The sequence below is a fragment of the Panthera onca genome, chromosome A2 (assembly GCF_046562875.1).
Source record: "Panthera onca isolate mPanOnc1 chromosome A2, mPanOnc1 haplotype 2, whole genome shotgun sequence".
NCBI classification, from domain to species: Eukaryota; Metazoa; Chordata; class Mammalia; order Carnivora; family Felidae; genus Panthera; species Panthera onca.
In genome coordinates this window covers 157,892,602-157,909,549 of record NC_138340.1, presented here as the reverse complement: position 1 = coordinate 157,909,549, position 16,948 = coordinate 157,892,602, and the positions used below count along the sequence as shown (strand labels likewise).

General features: G+C 37.7%; 1 protein-coding gene across 13 annotated transcripts in view; it reads left to right on the top strand.

Moving 5' to 3' along the window:
* The window catches only part of TPK1 (thiamin pyrophosphokinase 1), a 350,382-nt gene that overhangs the window by 146,706 nt on the left and 186,728 nt on the right, over window positions 1-16,948 (top strand). The gene's annotated exons all lie outside the window — the stretch shown is intronic.

The window sequence follows — 16,948 nt, the reverse complement described above, 5'->3', positions numbered from 1 at the left end:
TTATTCCTTCCTAAGTAGTAAAGAGTTACATTGAGTCTTCCTATTGGTTCTGCTCTTTGGGAAGACAGAAAATGTGACTAATTTTTCTTGTTCAGGTGAATATAAGCTTGTAGAATGGAAGCTCGGTGGTGCCTAGAGAATGTGTGGGAGTATGAGAGATTCAACAAATATTTGTTGATAAATGAATATATTGTTGCAGTCACTCTGATCTCTCTTCCCATAAGGTTTTGAGTGACTTTGATTGACCCTCACATTTTAGATGAATGGATTACCTCTGCTCTGAGGACTGGCAGGTTCTGACTTGGGGGTGTGCTCAGTCTGGACATCAGACTGAGGCAGGTTGAAGACCCAGTCAGGGAATTGTAGGATGGGCACCGCCCATGACATTGGGGTCTTAGCTTTGGTTATGGACTCAAGATTAAAGAGGAAGACATTTTAGGAAGACGCCATACTTTGTACTCCCATACTTTTTTTTTTTTTTTCTTTAGTTGAGGGAAAAAAAATCTATTTGGTTAGCCACTTTCTCCAACCTTATTTTTTAAATCATCTGAACTATCCCCACTGATTTCTGATTTCAATGTAATAATTGAGAGTGGTATATTATATCCTATATTATATATATTTTTTATGATGAAATATAGTTGATACACAATGTTACATTACTTTTAGTTATGCAACATAGTGATTCCATAACTCTGTTTCCATACTTTTTTTTTTAATGTTTATTTTCTTTTTGAAAGAGACAAAGAGACAGAACGAGACAGAGCGTGAGCAGGGGAGGAGCAGAGAGAGAGGGAGACAGAATCCGAAGCAGGCTCCAAGACTGACACGGGGCTCGAACTCACAAACTGCGAGATCATGACCTGAACTGAAGTCAGACGCTTAACTGACTGAGCCACCCAGACGCCCTTGTTCCCATAGTCTTAACTGACTGTTTTCCAAATCCCAGATATCTGTTTTTAGAAATGTGGGGTACTATGGTGGTATATTAGATGTGTGGGCCAATACCCCCATTTCTGCAGCTTCAGCCTAATAATGAAGTCACATGTCTATATTTTGATAGGTGTCTGTGATTAAAAACTCGTTTGGTGGCTTCATAACATCCACCTCCTGCTTTCTGGCAAGTAGGTCAAACCCACCATTGATCTGAATCAGCATGGTAAAGCTCAGCCTTGTCAGAATAATCACAGGAGGCCAAAAGGAAAAAACAAATACGAGTGAGGCAGAATAAGATTTTCTAGGAGGATTTTATGAAGCCGATTTTGCTTCTTACCCCTTGTTGATAGATTTTGGAGGGTTTTGTTTTTCTAGTGACAGTTTTATTAACGTTAAATTAGATCAGGAAAGTGTAAATTGTCCACGTCAAAGAATATGAAAAGATTGTTATTTATGGGTACCAGGTGAACAGTAAGGATTATGGGAGAGTTAACCTCCGCCCTCCTCCCATACCCAGTCATTGCTATGTCTGCATCTTTCCCAGATACCCTAAGAGAACCACTTCTCCTCTCATCAGTTCCTAACCAAGGGTGGAGAAGTTGTTAACTATGCAGTAATTAACCACCTTTTCCACCAGAGGGAATATTACAAACATATAGAGAAGTACACAGACTATAATGATAGAGCTCAATGAATTTTTACAAAGGGGAGCACATGAACGAACAGTACTGAGATCAATAAATAGAGTATTAGCAGCATTGCAGAGGCCTTCTTCATGCTCCCAACCCCCAATTGCCATCTCCCCTCACAGGACACTGTCTGACCTACTTAATGTTAGATTCATTCTACCTATCTCTGGCCTTTATAAAATGGGAATATATTGAATTTTGACTGTGTGGCCTTTTTTTTTTTTTTTTTTTTTTTTTTTTTTTTTAGGATATAGAATTGATAGCTCTTTGAACCCGAAAAATGGATTAAGAAACATTGCTATAGGTTCTTAGAATTGTGGTCACAACTAATTATGGTAGGAGGTGGAAGAAGTGAGGGAATCAAGTAGAATAGGAGAGGTATGGAGACCAACTAGAATCACAAAATCAATGCCACACAAAAGTTATTTGACGGTACGGGAAAAATAGTGGATATTGATGATTCTTTAAAAAAATACTTTTCAAGGGACGTCAGCATTTGTAGACCTTATTCTGTTAAAAAGTTGAGGTAAACTAATCAAAAATAAAATACAATTACAGTTAAAAATAAAATTAGCTTTTGAATGAGACAGGATCCCTCAAAAATATAATCCAGTGACAGAATTAAGAATGTAGCATCTAGCTTATGATTCATTCATTCATTTTATTCATTCAAACTTTTATTGAATAACTTCTCTGGTTAGATATTTTGATAGTTACTGTGAATATATAAATAAATGATTCCTGCCCATAAAAAACTTAGAGTGATACAAATAAAGAAGACATTAGTGTGCAATATGTAGATTATAAAGCACATAATGAGAAAATTCTAGTCCAGTGCGATAGGTTCTATGACAAAAACACAGAGAATGGACAGTTAATCCAGAATGGGCGTATTAGAAATAATCCCGAGGATCCTACTGGAGTGTAAAAGGTTAGGGACACAGAGTGGTGTGTGTGTGTGTGTGTGTGTGTGTGTGTGTGTGTGTGTGTGTTGACTAGCAGGGAGAAGGGGAGGTTCTCCTGTCTCCTGGATAAAATCTAAACTCCTGACCTTGAGAATCAGGGTTTGCTCATTTTAGCCAAGCTGTTTCCTCTGTTTTCTCCTTTGTCCTTTCTCCTTGCTACCTGGGCTACAGAAGAAACTTTGGGTTGTTATTTATTAGCATGTATAAACCAGAGTGCCTTCTATCTAGAAAGATTTTGCATGTTTTGTCTGAAATCACATGTAGAATACATCCCACCTATTTTCAGAATATTTTATATTTACATTGCATTCGAATCCCTATCTAAATGAGTCTTTTATCATGAAATGAAGATCCTTGCCTTTAAATTCATTGGTATTCTGAGAGCAACAAGAATCTAATGTTAAATGTGATAATTTCTTTGAATTGTGATTCTAAAGGGCATAGAGCCTTTGAAACTCATCTGTGTACTTGTCTGAGGGATAGCTGTGGATTTTGGTATCGTTAGTGTGTAAGGACTTGAAATGGGGTGTGGTGGTATGGTTTCCTGGTTAGTTTTCTCAGAATAATTGATGAATCCAGCATCCTGAATGGGAGATCCTACAGATGATCATATGAACATTATTCTAGCTTAGCTCAGATGGTTAAGGGCTGCTCTCTGTTGAATTTAAAAGATCAGCATCCAGTAAAAATTCCTTGAAATCACACAGATGACCCTTCACGTAAACAGTTGTTAACGTTGTGGGTTGAGGAGGAACTTGTGGGGCTCCTGCAGAAAAGGAGGGCTCATTCTTGATAGCTTATTCCCATCAGACCATTAATTTTCTCACACATAGAATTTCAGACTTCCTAGCTTTATATATTCTCGCAGCTTTCTTATCAGCAGATCAATACCACTTTTCTGAGCGATCAAGTAGGAATAAAGCTGACCTGACTCTAAAGCTTACTGTGCCCTGGCTAAACCAACTTCAGAATGGGATTTAAATAAACTGAATAATAAGAGGTTCTGATGTTACAGATTATCCTCCAAAGTCATTGTCGTTATCATTAAACCAGGCACCTGGCAGCAAGAATCAGACATCCTCTTGAAGGAAGCATTGACCTGTTTCCATAGGATTACCTTTGAACAATTTTGTCCTCTCTGTCCATTCACCGCAACAGCAGGATTTTCACGTTGGGAACTGTGAAGTGAGAGGGCACAGACTCCTTAGTGAGGTCAGGATTCAAAATCTGATCTGGCGACTTCATTACTATGAGACTTTGGCCAAGTAATTGCACTTCCTTGAGCTGTAGTTTCTCTATCTGCGACATTTCAAGGAGAGATCAGGATCTTCTGGAGTACTCAGCGAAATCATAATGAAGAAGTGTATTACTCGGGCTGGTTATACAAGAATTGGATAAACCAAAAAAAAAAAAAAAGAATTGGATAAACCAAGAGGGTGGAGGGTGGCTGTTCAAAGCTACGATGTGATGAATTACAGAATAGTTAAATGCGTGTATGATATACGTTTCAATAATAGCTGTAAATATTCTTTCATGGTTAGTGCGTCGCATGTGGTAACTGAATAGCTTCCAGCTCTTTTCATATTGTTGAAATGAAGGAATACGGTGTTCAGCTTCTCTGATTCCTTTTTTTGTTTGTTTTTAGTCAGCTTTGTTCAGGTATAATTTCATACAATAATATCCACCCATTTTAAGCACACAATTCAACAAACTTTGAAGTAATCTACAGGTATATCCACCGGCAATCAAGATCAGAACATGTCCATCATCCCCAAAAGTTCCCTCATGTCCCTTTGCATCCGTTCCCAACTTCTGTATCCTAGCTCCTGCAGCCTTCTGGAATGTCCTATAAATGGAGTCATTCAGCTTGTTGTCTTTTGTATCTGACTTTTGTGACTGATCACATGCTTCTGAGATTGAGCTTGAGCTTGTGACTATATCAGTAGTTTGTTCCATTTCTCTGTTGAGTGGTACTCCATTGTATAGGCCCACCAACAATCGTGTTTGTTCCCTCAAGGTAGTTGATAGACTTGATTCTTAAGAATTGTCTTTTTAGTTGGGATCTGTTACCACTTTTTGCAAGTGATTCTTTGGGAGGAATGTTAGTTCTTGTAGTCAGAACCAAACATAATTTTCAAAGTTGGCACTTCCACCGTGGAAGGGATATAAAGAGTAGCAGAGACTCATATAATGCCTATATTTGCCGTCTCTTAGTGAAAATCTTGCAAAAGCTTGCTCAGTACTGTTCGTTTTTTATGGAACGAGACAACAAATATAAAAATTGTTGTGGAATAAGTTGGTGTCAAGGATCTGAGCAGATACTGTGATCTCAATAACGTCTAATGTTTAGGACAATTGATTTCAGTCTCCCTGTGACTGTAATTTTCTGAGTGATTGGCCTTCATTTTAACTAATGCTCACGCATTTCATGGCATACTTAAAAAAAATGTATACCTTCAGTATGTGTGAACACATATAGAAAGGAAACAAGTTTGTACTTGCTTAAGGAAAACCAAAGATCACTGGTTTACCTTGATTTCTTGTAAGCCTAGCCTTAAGCAATTATTTAGTCATTTGCTTTGACAAGTTTTCATTAAAAAGTATTTATGCCATCAAATTACTAAGTCTGTAAGCGTGTCGACATTATTGGGCCTTTGAATTAAAATGATGGAAGGTAAAAATGATTAGCACATTTAAAAGAAAATTTGTAATAGGAGTCTTTATTAAAGAACCCTACACAATAAACTGTGAGGACATATTTTTCTTGAATTGCTGATTGAATTAGTTTCCTAATATATTTTAGTCTGTTGGTTATCAAATGCTATAAATCAGAGATCTCAAAGTTATCCATGCATAGCTCTGAATCATTTGGGGGGATGTGGGGAGACAGAATATGTATGCAAAGATGCTATGTTTGTCAGATCATGCATGAAGTCAAAATAAATTTTCAGAGTGAAATCATTTTAAGCAGCCGCAGGAAGTCAGTTTACAACTACATTTAATCAGAGGCATTGTTCTTTATGGCTATTCTATTTCATAAAGTATGTTCCTGACAAAACCCTTTTCCTTTCCTGCACTGTGGATGGAGCCTTCAGAAATAAATTACCTTCAGATGATTTTTCAGAGAAACCTGGATCATCTGTCAAAAGTTCTGAGTAACACATGGCTCTTTTAATTTTACTTTTTAAAAAGAAAGGAACCTGAATTGTCTTAGCACTTGTCAGTACAATGTAAGAGCTCATGTTTTTCAAGTTTTTTGTTTTATTTTCAGTATATTATAGATTGCTGAGTTAGGAGTAATAATTGAGAGTCACATATGTGTGTATGTGTATAAATACGTTGATTAAAAAGTTGTAGAACGGTCCTTCGCTGTCTGATTTTTCAGACTCGTTTCAGTGTGTGCGCATATGTGAGTGCACCCCCACGTGCACCTAGATATTTCCGATTTCTCGTTATTAAAATTTTGGTTTCGTGTTATGAGACCGAGAATAAGCACAATAGCTCCCAACAACAGGACACGGTACTATTCGATGACACATCGTTATGAGACGTGAAATTTGAGTGGATGCTGGGTTTGTACCTGCGCCAGCTATGGGGACAGAAAAGTGACAGCTGGAATTCAGTGGGAGCCAGGGCTAGGTAATACATTTTGTGGGAATATACCCAAATGGCACTTACACCAGGGTAAGCTCTGGACTTTTACTTACAGTCCTGGCTTAGTGATCTGAGAGGTGTTTGACACTGTATTCCTTGAAGGCTCCAATTTTGTCTCTAGCCAGAAGTTGGAGAATATGCCGAAGAGTCTCAGAAAGGCTATTTAAGATACAACCAAAAACATTTTATCACTGCAAGAATAAAATCATTGTGTGTATGTATATGTGTGTATGATATATATGATGTAAATATCATATTTGTGTGTGTGTATGTATATATTATGTCTAATGTGCTTATCTCTGGATACTCTATCACTTCAGAAAGTCGGGGGAAGGGAACTTAAGTGATGAACAAGGAGACACTAGTGTATAAATGCCCAGGCTCATAGGAACTATAATTTGAAAAATCATGAACGTTAAAGATGTTGACTTACCAATCCGAATTGTGTGATTTGGAATTGCACTTAGTACTTTTCTCGAATGAGATTCGCCATGTTTTGCCTGAACTGTAGGCTCAAGAAGTTGTCGGTCCCACAGGATTTCGATCCACGAGCTCTGTTTTCAGCTTTGGATGCTTGGTTACGTCCATTTCTGCTGGATGCCGTGTTGGGGTGCCTGACACCTGGGACCTGCTCCTCAGGGCAGGAGCGGCCGTGAAGGGAGCACTTGTGTGAGCACTAGCACTCTTTAGCAATGGTTATTTAAAATATTGGTGCCATCTGGGGCGCCTGGGTGGCTCAGTTGGTTAAGTGCCTGACTTCAGCTCAGGGCATGATCTCCCCATTCGTGAGTTGGAGCCCTAGCTTGGGCTCTGCACTTAGAGCTCGGAGCCTGCTTGGAGCACTCTCTCTCTGCCCCTCTCCTACGTGCTCGCTCTCAAAAATAAGTAAACGTTAAAACAAATATTGGTGCCATCGAAATACTGATCCTACTTGGTCAGTTATTTTTCAAAACCATGGCAGTATACACTGAAAGGTCAAGGAATTAGTTTTAACGTCACACGGAGATACTTTTTTATAGAACACCATGTCTGACCAACTTATAAAACCCTATTCTATAACAAAACCCTCTTTTAAAATTCTTTCATAAAATCCCTCTTCTGCTTTCTTCCAAGCCATATACACTCCTTTCAAAACTCAGTTCCCTTGGGTTTCCCCAGAAGTCTTTGTTTCCTCAGACCTAATTCAGGATAAATTAAAATTTTCTAGGCAATAATTACGTATCATTGCATATTATGTTAAAATTATCTGTGGGTGTTTCTACTTAATTTCACACAATTCTTTGTTGTTGTTTTATTTATCTTGGGAAATAACTCTGGCACGTAGGACCCAATTTAACAAATAAAAGATGATAAATAAATATTTTTGTTTTCATTAAAAAAAATTTACGTTTATTTTTGAGAGCGAGAATGCGAGCAGGGGAGGGGCAGAGAGAGAGGGAGACACAGAATCCGAAGCAGGCTCCAGGCTCAGCACGGACTGTGCCACCCAGGTGCCCCGATAAATAAATAATTTTAATTGAGCAGTCTTACTCCTTTTTAGATAGCTTTCCCTGAAAATAATAATCATTTCCCCACAGGCCATAGATGACAAATCCTAAATAAACCTCAGTGAGGGTATTTGGTGGCTAGATTTCTTGCTTTACCAAGTGGAGTTCATTGTCCTTCTGAGATGTTCTCTCACCCGGTACTTCCCTTATCGTAACATTTATCACAACACGTTGGAACCACTTCTTTCCATGTTCCCACCCGCCTATAACCCCAGTGGAAAGCATTGTACTGTCTCTGGCTTTTTCACCATCTCATCCCCAGGAACTAGGTCACTATGTGCTTAATAGTTATTAAAGAATGATTAGACACGCTCTTCCATAAAAATTTAATGTCTTCAACTTTCACAGATTAAGTATGAAAGCATATTCCTGACCCAGTAAAGCAATTCTTAAAGTTACTTTTATTTAAGAGGAGAATCAGAGACTGATACTAAAAGCTCTTTTGTTAACGTTGTTAGGAACTTCTTATTTAACTTTTTGTCGCATTGAGGGGTTCTGGTTGTAAAGAACAGAGGAACTCTGACCAATGTAAACAACAACAAAATCAGTCGAAAGTATTATAACTAACAGTAAGTGGAAGGACTGGAAAGTTGGGCTTGCGAGGAAATCTGCCAGAATCTAGAAACCAGATCCGAAGTTGCGTTTGTGTTCTAAGAGCAAGTGTGAGCTGGGCACCGGGTGCTGCCCCTGAATTCCCAGTGGCCTGTCTTTTCTTGTGTAAGGACATACGAGTGACTGACCCCCCTGAGGTGGCGAAGGGGGAAGACTGCCTGCGCCCTTGATGGGAAGGCTGACATACGGAGACCCCTGACTGGAGGCGGCTGTGCTTAGCACCGGGATCCACTCCGGGTTCGCTTCGGTGAACATGGGTAGGGACGACCAGATGCAAATACAGACACAAACGACATTTCCACAAATGCCCCCGCCCCCAGCGCTTCCTCTTTGGCTGCCGTGCTATCATCATGGTTTGGGATCTTCTCAGGGTCTCTCGTAATCTGCATACTTCTGCTACCCTGGGTTCTCCTCTAACTTAAAGTTTACTGTGATGTAAAATGCCCCTCGATCTGTGATTTTTTTTTTTATTCCTCACACTCTCGATGACCGTGAAAAGGAATTAAATGGTTACCTGTCATACATAGAAGTGATAAAAATACCTCCCGTGCGTTCTGAGAAATTTAATAACATTCCTCACAGACTTTTTAAAAAGGGTATATAGTATATGTACACTACCTCGGTTTTAGAAAAGCTTGCTTTTAATCAGATGATTCTATTTTCCCTGAACTCATGGTATCATGCGTTTTTTTTCTAAGTAAACTCCTTAAAACCCCACTCTTACGATTCATGATTTTCCTCTGGGACTTGGGATATTTTTTAGATCTCTTTTGCTTTTAAAAATATCTTCCTTTCCCAGGGCACCTGGGTGGCTCAGTTGGTTAAGTCTTAGACTTCAGCTCAGGTCATGCTCTTAGGGCTTGTGAATTTGAGCCCCATGCCGGGCTCTGTGCTGATAATTCAGAGGCTGGAGCCTGCTGTGTCACCCTCTCTTTCTGCCCTTCCCTGGCTCAGGCTCTGTCCCTTCTCTTGCAAAAATAGATAAACATTAAAAAAAATAAAAAAATATACACATATATATCTACATGTATACATATATATATGTATACATATACATATACGTCTGTGTGTGTGTATATATATATGTATATATGTGTGTGTGTATATATATATATATATATATATATATATATATATATGTACATATATATCTTCCTCTCCATGAATGTATAACCAAGACACATTTACATCATTGAGCATAAGGTTTTCTTTACTTGATCTGAATCTTTGTGACAATTAAGAGAATAACTTATTCTCCTAATTTGTACTCTATAAAAAGGATTCATTGCTTTAAAGGACAGCTTTGCTTTAATAATATGGTAATACAGATATTTAAAAAATTTCCTTGATTTGTCGTTTTAAGATGAAATTTGCCCAGCTCTATTTCTTTTATTTCAAGAAAATTTAGGAGAGGTTTATAGATGGAAAAAAATGTTTTCTGACCTGAAGAATAGTACTTAAAAAGGCAGCTGAAGCTAGAAGCTTAGAATGCAGTTTTCTTTGTACTGCTCTCATCATGTTTTTTACTTCATGCAAAATTCACTTATTTATCACTAGCGGCCTCTAGTGTGTATTCAATTTGTTCCTGCTAGGCTGTACATTAGTAGGTTATTAGTAACTAGAGAGCAGTTCCTTGTGTTAGGAACAAGAAAAACAACCTCAGTTTCTGTCATCTTCCCATTATATCAGTGAGTGAGAAGAAAAGTTTCACATAGTGGTGTGGTCTTATGATTCCTACTACCAATAATAGGGCTTTCGTGGTGAGTTTCCTCTGTGCAGTAGCTGTTCTCCAACGAACACTTCTGATGCGGTGCAGAGAAAGGGTTGATGGTTGTGGACGGCACTGATGCATTCTCACGCTTCAGTAGGATGGAGTCGTGAGGATACAGGTGGCAGTGGTTACCAAAAACAGCAATTTTAGCCAAACGTATATAGCAAAAGTCTGAACCAAACTGTGCTTTTTTTGTTCAATTTTAAACAAAACTGTATACAAGCAATCTCAATGAAATCATAATTATAAATGATAGCAGTAGAAAAAGAAATTCATTTAAATGAACCAAATCTGTACTATTTAGTATTTACCTTTTTTGATTACTGATGGAACTTTATTCTTTTTTCTTAACGGTATATCATCCCCTACCCTCACCTGCCTTCCTGCTTATAGAAGTAATATACAAGTTCATTGTAATGAACTTGGGGAATGCAGGAAGATGCAAAGAAAAAATAAAAAGAACCTGAAACACCGTGATTCTCACTATTCACATTTTTACATACCTTTTTCAGTTTCATATTTTTGTAAGCATGTTTCTCTTGCTGTGTGTGCACATGTCATAAACTAGGGATTTTTAGGCATATACTTTTACATTATACCAGTTTATTTTATTTTTAAAAAATTTTTAAATTTAAATAAATTTTTAATTTATTTATTTTTGAGAGACAGAGAGAGACGGAGCATGAGTGGGGGAGTGGCAGAGAGAGAGGGAGACACAGAATCCAAAGCAGGCTCCAGGCTCTGATACTTTGGAAGGTTTATTTTAAACTTTCTTGAGGTAGGTCCAGAGCAACTTTTATTATGGGAATAATTTAGTCTTACTTTTATTTATTTTATTCAGTTTTAAGAGAGAGAATACGCAAAGAAGGGGCAGAGAGAGAGGGAGACACAGAATGCAAAGCAGGCTCCAGGCTCTGAGCTACTAGCACAGAGCCTGATGCAGGGCTTGAACCCACGAACTGTGAGATCATGGCCTGAGCCAAAGTCGGACACTTAACCAACCGACTGAGCCACCCAGGTGCCCCAATTTAGTCTTACTTTTAAAGTGAGACTCTACTTAATGACCTGTTTATTACTGTGTCTCTGTACTCTTGATGACCGGAGCATGGATTCTACCCAACTGTGTTTTATTTCTGGGAATTGTCGAGACCACTGGTTTCTGGTGATCATCCTAGCTTTTCATCTTCTATTAAAATTGGTCCCCTCATTTGGGGAGACCACAGATCTCTGACTTTTCCCTCACTGTGCGGTGGGCTAGAAACTGCCTCCAGAAAGAAAGCTGAGGCAATAATACAGCTCATCTCACCTGTTCCCCTTTTTCCAGCAAGTACTGTCCTGAGCTGCCTATTTTCTACTGTCCGGATACCACTGTTTGACATATTTTGTCTGGTTTTGTAGCTGGTTACAGTGGTTACAGGTTAATTCCCGTAGCACAGACAGTGATAGCAGTCCGTATATTTTAATTTTTTAGCCACATAATTTGCATTGCTGATACTGAATTAGAGCAGTTACAGAATTAAATCTTCTTTTGTTTGTTCGCTACCTAGAATGAAATATACTTTCAGCAAGTCTCATGATTTTGTAAATGTGCCTCTTTTTATCACTTCTCTATTCATTGAAGTAAATCACAGGCCTTAAAAGTTTAAGTTGAGCTTGCTTAGGAATTGATAGCTTATGGTGTGGAGTAACTTTGCACGGCACTCACACTGCTATTTGATTGTCAGGCAGCTCTGGTTGGGCATATTTCCAATAAGGGCCAAGATTTTGGGAGAACTAGGATTGCATCTTGTGAAGGGAATGTAGCAAGAGGAGGAGGAGGAAACATTATGAATCTGTGTGACATCTATTTATGTTGCTTCCTATCTCTCAGACTTGGCTTTCTACCATAAAATTAGGATGTTAAAAATCAACTTTGGGGCACCTGGGTGGCTCATTTGGATAAGGGTCCGACTCTTGATTTTGGCTCAGGTCATGACCCCAGGGTTGGGGGGACTGAACCCATGTCAGGCTCTGTGCTGAGCATGGACCCAACTTAAGATTCTCTCTCCCCCCACCTCGGCCCCTCTTCCCTGGTTGCACGTGCTTTCTCTTTCTCTAAAATAAAAAGAAAAATCAACCTTATGGGACTATTATGAAAATCAACTAAAATTTTACTAATTAATAAGTATAAACTGCATGAATGAAATACAGAGACTGGCATATAAGAAGGATTCAAAAAATATTTCCCAAAAGTTTTCTTCTAGGGTAAGAGCCCTCAGATCTTTCTCCTTTTTGTACCTTTTTTTTTTTTTTTTTTTTTTTTTTTGGCTTTTTCTCTAATTCAACTTTTTTTTTTTTTTGCAAAGTTATATTTTTCCCCTATCATTTCTTTCTCCTCACTCTGTCCTTAATCTTTATTTTAACTATGTGATACAGAGATTTTTATCTATATTTCCATTATTGTTACTTTTGTTTTTTCTAGGTATTTCAGTTATCTCATGTAGTTATTCTATAGTTATTTTATTAAAATCTTAAAAAAAAAACCCATCCTCTGAGATCAATCAGTGTCAACAGCTTAATTCATTCACTACCATGATTTCCTTCATGCTTATACCAAAATGTATGAACATGTCTACAGGTATTTGCATTTCTTTTGAATTTTATTGTTTTAAAGCACACTGTTAATACTAAAACTTAAGGGATGCTTCAAAATCTGTGTTAAAAGAGAAGTCTATAGTAATAAAATTCTATATGAAAAAAAATCTCAACGTTACACTTCAGAGAAGTAGAAAAAGAACAAACTCATCCCAAAGTTAATAGAAGGAAGGAAATAAAAATTAGAACAGGAAGAAATGAAAGAAAAACATTTAAAAACTCCGTTAAAGTAAGAGTTGGTTCTTTGAAAAGATAAAAACTAAATTGAAAATCCTTACACAGTCTAACCAAGGAAAAAAGAGACAAGATTCAAATAAAATCATAAATGAAGAAGACATTTTAATTCAGTGCCACAGGAAAAAAAATCATAAAGGACTATTATGAACAATTATGTGCCAACAAATTGGACAACCTAAAGGAAATAGATAAATTCCTAGAAGTATACAATAAAGCATACCAAGACTAAGTCAAGAAGAAATAGAAAGTATGAACAGATCAGTAACAAATAAGAAGATTGAATTGGTAATCAAAAACCTCCCAACAGGAAAAGGCCAGAACGGATGGCATCACTGATGAATTTTTCTATTTTTTTAAAGAAAAATGAATACAAATACTGCTTAAACTCTCCCAGAATACAGAAGTAGAAAGAATGCTTCCATTTTTTAAAAATCAAGTCAGCATTACCCTGGTATAAAGCCAGAGATCCTAAAAGAAAACTATGGAACAATATCCCCGTTGAACATGTATAAAAAAATCCTTAACAGAATAGCTAACCAAATTTGAAGAACACATTAAAAGAATCACACACCATGACATGACCAAGTGGGATTTAACCTTGCTATGCAAGGATGGTTCCACATATCAACAGGTTACACCACAGTAACAGAATAAAGGACAGATCACATTATCATCTCAATAGATACAGGAAAAACATTTAACAAAATTTAACATCCTTTTGTGATTAAAAACTCTCAAATTTCCTCAACATGGTAAACTGTGTATGTGGAACACCTACAGCTAACATCATACTCAGTGGTGAAAAACTGAAAACTTTTCCTCTAATACCCGGAAAAAGGCAAGGATTCTCACCTCTCACCACCAATATTCAACATAGTACTAGATGTCCTAGCCAGAGCAATTACGCAAGAAAAAGAAATAAAAGGCAACCAAATCATAAAGGAAGAAGTAAAATGAGCTCTATTTGCAAATGGCATGATCTTATATCTCTAAAACTCTAATGACTCCACAAACACACACACACGCACACGCGCGCGCACCCACACCCACACCCACCCACACACACACACACACACACCAAAAAATAACCAAAAAATCTATTGGAACAAAAAAACAGCAAAATTACAAAATCAGTGCCCCCAAATCAGCTGCATTTGTATACACAAACAAAAAATTATCTGAAAAGGAAACTAAGAAAACCATCCCATTTACAAAATCATAAAAAAAAAAAAACAACAAAAAACCTAAAAGCTTAGGAATACATTTAACCAAGGAAGTGAAAGACTAGAACACTGAAAATGATAAAATGTTAATGATCTTATATTAACTGTTCTTTAAAAAATTTAATAAATAATAGGAAACTTTGGAGGTGTTGGGTATGTTGATGATGTAGGTTGTGGTCATGGCTTTATGGGTACGTCCTTATCTCTAAATTTATCAAGTTATATATAGTAGTTATAAGCAACTTGTATGTAAAAACAGGGTAAGAACATAGACATTTTTCTACAACTTGTTTTTTTTTTTTTTTTTTACTTAACATGGAGTAGGCATTTCCTCTGGGACAGTTGTCAACTCTAGGATGAAGTCAACTAATCTTCAAGCTGCCTAATTTCCCTGTTAGGGTACACGATATTCTGTTTGACCTCTCCTGTATTATTGAAGATTTAGTTTTTTTCTCCTTATTATTATCGTACAGATACCCTATGTAGTATATTTTTGTAGGATAGATTCTCAAGTGGGGTTGCTGGTCTGTAAGTTGTATTCCACTCAGGATCCCAGTAGTCTGTGCTTTTATTTAGCCTAGCAGCACTTGTTCTTCCTAATTTTTGACAAGTTCTTGTGTAAGTCAGTATCCTAGTATTGCTTTAATATTTATTTCCTTGATAAGTAGTTAGTTACCATGTTTTCATATACTTAGTGCTCTTTGTATTTGTTGTGTGACTTTTCCTTGTGTTAATAGCCTCTGACGGTTTTTCTGCTGGATTTGTTTCCTTTACCACCTTGGAGTACTGTTTTATTTATATATATTTTAATGTTTATTCACTTTTGCGAGAGAGAGAGAGAGAGAGAAAGAGCACGAGCAGGGGAGGCACAGAGAGAGAGGGAGACACAAAATTTGAAGTAGGCTCCAGGCTCTGAGCTGTCAGCACAGAGCCCGACCCGGGGCTCAAACCCACGGACCTTGAGATCATGATGTGAGCCAAAGTCAGACACTTAACCAGTTGAGCAACCCAGGTGACCCTGGAGTACTATTTTCATATTACATCCTATTTTCATATATATATATATATGAAAATATATATATATACACACACACATATTATATATTTTGCATATATAAAAATATTACTATTTTAATAAGCACATTGGTACATTTTTATACAGTTTAATAGGATTTGTCACTGTATGTTTTCTATTTCCTCAGAATATCTTTTGTCCAAAATTATACAACTATTTAAATATTTCTTGACATCTTTATTACATTTAGAGACTTATTTATGAAGACAGTTGAACTAATTGCTTCTAGATACACAGTCGTTTTTCCTTATTATAGTTTGGACCCCCCCTTTTTTGCCCCCCTCCCCTTATTTAAGTTATGCAGTTTTGCAGAGAATGTTAGCTCAGATCTTTGAATGATGACATCATTCATCATAACATCATGCCTCTACGTCCCCTCCTTTCTTTAGATGGAGTACCATTTTTTCCCTTGTATCTACAGCCATACTCTTTTTCAACAATGTTCTCAAACAGTCTTCTAACATTCCTTTAATCAAAATCTCATCCTTTTTTTAGCAACCAGTGCAAAGTGTTCCCCCCCCTGCTTTGGTGATCCATTTGTAAAATACACAGGTTGACCACGGGTTGACCACATTAACACTGATGAATCAAGCCCCTAGGGGAGTGACGTGGTTGTGTACAGAACTTTCTCCACGATGAAGTCTTTTTCCGTTTCCTTAAATGTGCATGCATGTGTGGAAGGCTGTGGATGTAGTTGTCTGAGATCAAAGATGGGGCTGCCTGGGTTTGAATTTTGGCTCTAGCTCTCATTAGCCTTATAACAGGCTCCTTACTTAGCTTCTCTAGTAACATTTATTTTAGCTGGAAGCTTTAAACTGTGCTTGCTGTGTACCAGGATTTTCTAAGTGCTTTACATGAATTAACTCATACAACTGCTGTAGAGTAGCTTCATTTTACATGTGAGGAAATGAAGCTCAGACAAGCTCAGTCATTGGGACAAGCTAGGAAATAATGGGCCAGGCATAATAGGAAGTTGGTAATAAGTGTTTCTTTTCTCTTGCTTCTTTTTCACTCTTGTCTTCTCCTGCCTCCCTGTCTCCCCCTTTTCCTTCCTACCACCTTTCCCCATTCTGCCCTACCCTGTTCTTTTTACCTCTCTCCATGCCCCTCCGCCTTCTCCTCTATCTTATATTCTTATCAACATCTCTGTACTTGGCGCTCACACATCATGTTTAGGGGTGTTTTCTAAATATATCAGCCTCCCTGTTGATTATTACATGTGATGGATCTTTAGCTCATTAATTAATCTCTGCTCCTTTTGAACTCTGTATTTTGTTACTAGTGAGTGGCCAAGTACGATAAGAGTTAAACGTAAAAATCAAAGGAGGCTGCACCATTTATGGAGCGTTCGGAACACCTTTTAGTACCAGCCGGCCAGTGCCAGTGGAGGGAGGATCTCAGGATGAGGTGTACCGGTCTGATCGATGACAACAGTGAACAGAGGTGTGGTCAGTGGAGAGAGAATTCCATCTACCCTTAGTCAGTTGCTTGAACAATCAGTCCCCAGAGAGCTGTGAAAATAATCTTCCCGTGTAAACTGTCTTTTATATCATGACATCATGCTTCGACATCTGTGAAGTGTCATCCCCAGTGTTTCTTCAGAAT